A 5,545-nucleotide genomic window follows, 5' to 3' on the forward strand; every position below is an offset into this window, starting at 1 on the left:
AATTATGTCACAGGAGTATTTAACCTAGATTTCCTTTTTTATTATAAGGAATAGCACTTAGTTTTTAAACTCAAGACTGTTTACTATTTAATAAATGATCACTGGCTACATGTAAGATAGTTGTTGCCCAAAATACATATGAAGATCTTTAACTTGGAGAACATTATGTTTAAATACAGTGTAATGTGTGTATAAGTGATAATATACTTTGTATATAAGCATTGTATATGAAAAATTACATTATACCTTATTGATTTATACTGTTAGTATATGGTGGGTCCACATTTTAGTCTCCTAGACCTACTCTGAAGTTGACAAAATTCAAGGGCCATCATTTTTGAGACCCGGTCACTCCTTTGCAACAGAAAAAGATGTCTTGATTTTTGGTGTTTATCTGGAATATCTGGTCTACAATCAATACCTAAGTAATACAGAGTGTCTTTATGGGAAGGTTCCGTCATATTAAAATTTTGACATGGGGCCAAGTTCCTCAGGCAATAACTCCACTGTTTTTGTAACCCTCTTCAAGTAGCAGCAGTACTCTTACCCCAGATACTTTATAGCTGTTGTAGGCATGGCTATTTTAGCCCCATTAGTAATGGAGAAAAGTTTATCTTCACCATAATAGTAGAGCAGTGGGGATAGGGAGAGAGAGCTGGGATATTTTGCATGACAAGTTTCTTTGCATATTCAGGTGGCTTGAGAGGCAGCTCAGTTATAAGAGAAGCAGGTTTGTGGTCCTAAATTGGTTGAGAAAATGATTAATTATCTGTGTAAACGTTGGAGAAGAGCAGTGTGGATAATTAAATTGAATTTATTTGAGCATAGGCAGTTTTTACATTGGCTGTTGAAGTTGCTATTTGTGCAAAAATAAAAAAAAATCATTAATTAGGATGCTTTCTAAGAAGATTTTTACATCCACCATAGTTTCATACTCAGTAGAAATATATTTGGAGCATTATATTTGGCTACATATTTTATTTAAATAACCCTCACTTCTTAAATTCCTAAATATTTATATTATCTAAAAATCTGAAGTAATCTCATTTTAGCTAGGTTTATAAGCTGAAAGCATATATAGGAAACTTTGTTTGCTTTGGATTCATTAGTCTAATCAAAACTATACTGGACGAAGTTGTGTGTTCACTCATTATAAAACATCATTCATGGGACCAAAATTAGAATATTTACAAATAACAAGTTTAATATGAAATAGAAAGATATTTTGATGTCGTCTGTGAAAAGATTCTCTTCAGACTTGATTAACTTATTTTATCATTTATGTAAAGAACCCCCTAGTGTCTTTGTTTTTTCCCTGAAATTTAAACAATTAAATTTTACCTTCTCCTACAATGGCTTTGAAGAGAAGAGGATTTATACCATGTGCTAGCTATTTGTACATTTAATTAATTTTTTCTGTCAGCAGTATTGAAAAAAATCTATTCATTTATTAATACTTGCAGCAAAGATGAAGTTAGAGAAGTAATTAAGATGTGGGTTGTTTTGCTCTCCTACAAATATTGAATGTCATTAACATTTTAGTATCTCTTTGTTAGCTTAATTAAGAGTTGAATTATTTTAAGCAAGAGTTGTATGTTTTAGTAATTCTAAAAGTTTAATTTACCTGTAAAGTATATATATTTTTTCATTTAGTGCTTTACATTTTTTTTCTTTAATAACACCTTTACATGTACAGCTTTTTCTCTTTGACACTATAATTTTGTAGGGGGCTAGGGAGTTTCCAGTGTTCATATGTCTTCACCAGGTCACTTGTCTACTTTGGCATGTAACTAGATCTTAGGTTGGCTTGTACATTTACTGATACAAATCATTTTGCTACTTTTAGAGTTGTGTACTGGTTTCATTTTTCTAAATTGAGAGATTGACATAGAATTAGTCATTTCAGATCATCAACCAATGAGTTCACACAAGAAGGAGATCAGTCAAGGTCAGCATTTAGTGTGAGGAAATTAAATGTGAACTAACATCTTTTAAAAATATCCTAGTATTTGAACATGAGTCCTTATAAACATCAATTTCCATCAGAGTGAAAAATCTAACACAGTGCTGCGAATTAATGAGTACTCCTTTTATTTAAATTGTTAATATAACACTTTTCCAACATCATAAAATTATTTAGAACTAGAGGCCTGGTGTACGGATTCCTGCACTGGTGGGGTCCCTCGGCGTGGCCTGTGGGGCTCGGGCTAAAACCCACATCTAACTTCCCCAAGGGAAATACTAGTGCACAAAGCGGCTAGGGAGGAGCCCGGGCCCGGGCCACTGCGCTGCTCCCACTCATCCCGGCTCCATTGCGTCTGCCGCTGCTCTGTAGGCTCACTGCTGCTCTGCTGGGGTCTCTGCGTGCCCACCCTAGGGTGATCCTAGCATGCCCATGACCCAGAAGCAGCCGTGGGCTCGTGCCCAGTCAGTCCCAATGCCGGTCCTGATCCTGGTTTCAGTACAGATGGGGGAGGGGCATGCAGGGGGAGTGTTTGCGGGAGAGGCTCACACTCACCAGGCTAGTTGAACTGTGTTCCCCCTGTGAGAGCATACTGACCACCAGGGGGCATCTTCTGCATTGAGCGTCTGCCCCCTGGTGGTCAGTGCACATCATAGTGACTGGTCGACCCGCCCCTTAGGCTTTTATATATATATACTAGAAGCCTGTTGCAGGAAGATTCATGCAATAGGCCTTCCTTCCCCTGGCTGCTGGCACCGGTTTTCCTCCGGCACCTGGGACCCAGGCATTTGTTCCGGCCGCAGCGGAGAAGCCAAGCCTCTTCAGTCTTCAGTCTTCAGTCTTCGCTCTGTGCTTGCGTATGCAAATTAACCACCATCTTTGTTGGGTTAATTTGCATAGTCACTCTGATTGGCTGGTAGGTGTAGCAGAGTGACACCAATTTGCATGTTTCTCTTTTATTAGTGTAGATATAGATATTAAGAGCTTATTTCCATGGGCTTACTGGTCATTTGTGTACCTCCTTTCTGAAGAAATGTCTACTGCAGTAATGTCTTTTGAATTCCTTTGTGCATTAAAAAATACATTTTTTAAATCCTCACCTGAGGACATGCTTATTATTGAATTTTATAGAAAGAGGAAGGGAGAGGGAGAGGGAGAGAGAAAAAAAGAAACATCGAAGTGTGAGTGAACAATTGATCAGTTGCTTCCCACATGTGCCCTGACTGGGGATTGAACCCACAACCTTTCAGTGTATGGGACTATGCTCTAACCTACTGAGCCAGGGCCCTTTGCCCATTTTTTATTTGGGTTGACAGGAAAGGGCTTTTTATATATCTTTGGGTTGTCTTTTTACTTTCTTGGTGGTGTTCATTGAAGAATATAAGGTTTTAATTTAGATGATACCCACTTTATCTATTTTTTTTGCTTTTGTTGCTTGTACTTTTTATGTCACATGTAAGAAACCATTTCCTAACCCAGTGAAGTGAAGATGTACACTTGTGCTTTTTTACTACGAGTGCTATAGGTTTACCTTTTAATGTATTTGATCCATTAATAGGTAACTTTTATATGAGATGTGAGATAGGGGCCATTGTTGAAAAGACCATTCTTTTCCTCATTGAATTGTCTTTGTGTGTGTGTGTGCGTGTCCCTCCCTTCCTCTTTTCTTACCTCCCTCCTTCCTTCCTTAATTCTGTTTTATTTCAAATGACATTGAGGGAGAAGAGAGCTATAAGAAAAAAAATACATTTAAATTGTCCATTATATTTACCTATGTGGTTACCTTTAATCATTTTCTTTAAATCTTGATGTGGATTTGAGTTACTACAGTCTGGTGCCCTTTTATTTTAGCCCAAAGAACTTACTGTAGTATTTCTTTTTGTGCAGATAGTTTTGTTTAATTGAGAATGCCTTAATTTGTTCTTGATTTTTGAAGAATTATTTTGTTGGATATATAATTCTTAGATAACTTTCTTTCACTCTCAACACTTCAAATATTTCATCTCACTGCCTTCTGGCCTCTATGATTTCTGATGAGAAGTCCTAACTGTTAATCTTGCTAAAACCCCTTTGTATGTGATAGTTGTTTTTCAGTTCCTACTTTCAGAATTCTCTCTCACTCATTGAATTTTGGCAGTTTTACTAACGTGCCTAGATATGAATATCTTTGAGTTTATTATCATTGGAATTTATTGAAATTATTGGTTATATAGATTAATGTTTTTCATCAAATTTAGTTATTTCTTCATGTATTCCACCAAAGACTGCTTGGTTTGCTTATTGGTCAGATAGTGATTGGACATGATTTTTAAACATTGCCTTGAACCAATCAGTCTTTTGGTCTTTGCCCAGGGGTTCATTCATTCATTCTCTTCTCTCTCTCTCTCTCTCTCTCTCTCTCTCTCTCTCTCTCCCTCTCTCCCCCTCCCTCCATTTGTGTTGGCCACATTTTCAGTCCTTTGGCATTTGAGAGCTTTGCCTTAGCCTTTATTTCTGGCTTATGCAGAAACTCAAGGTCAGCCAGAGGATTTTTCTGGGCATGTATATAGTCCTGCACATGCATGTGACCGACTAATTCCCTTGAAATATGTCATGGCTTTTCAAAGTTGCCTATGTTCATCTTATTCTCCACATTTTTTAATCTATCTATCTGTCTGTCTGTCTGTCTAGCTAGCTAGCTATTGTTCCACATTTTCCTTTAAAGTGTTTTGGCTCTTTGTCCCATCTTGTTTGGCAAACCTTATACTATAGCTGTTTCTTCCTAATAGTAATGTTTGTTGAACTCTGCTGTATGCCTAACACCAGTGGGATGTACACACACACCTATATTACATTGTAGATAGTCCATGTATATTTAAGCTGAATACTCCATGGAGAGGTCACTTTCTCCTCAGAGGATTATATGAGGCAGAGGCCACACACTGAACTGGCTGTTGAGAGGCAGAAGCCAGTCAGCAGATGTGAACTGTTTGACCTGAAAAGTGTTTAGAGTTTATATTTTATTTGTGACCAACATTTAAAAATCAGGGTGTCACACATTAAATTCTAGACTTTTGGAGTATTCCATGAAATCATGATATCTGAAAACTTTACCTACTGCATTGATCTAGAACTGACCCTTAAGCTACCTTTCTTGGGCCTGCCACCAGCCCTGATATCTTATTTATGCTTCCTCCAGAGAGGCATTTGAGTTTATGAATCTTGACATAGATTTTCAAGTAAGTGGCTTTAAGCATTCCTTCGAAGGATTCTAACAGGCTCTTCCAGGCTGAATGAAGAAATAGTACAACTGGATGAAAGAACTCAAGGAATGGGAATTATGCAGGAATAATCTGCATTGGCCAAAGACCAGGATGGAGAGGAGGGCTATGCCAGACTGTGAGGTCTGGCCTCAGTACTTTAGGAAATCTTGTGTCTTGAATGCATATATAGAGGAATGCAGAATCAGACCTTTAATTTCTAACAGGGAAAATGTAGCTTACAATTGCTAATGGCAGAAAATACCATTCAATTGTGGGTATTTGAACTGAGCATGTGGTTGAAATACATCAAATTGCCATGTTTTATAGTTCAAAAGGAATA

This window comes from Myotis brandtii, unplaced genomic scaffold (assembly GCF_000412655.1).
Source record: "Myotis brandtii unplaced genomic scaffold, ASM41265v1 scaffold548, whole genome shotgun sequence".
NCBI classification, from domain to species: Eukaryota; Metazoa; Chordata; class Mammalia; order Chiroptera; family Vespertilionidae; genus Myotis; species Myotis brandtii.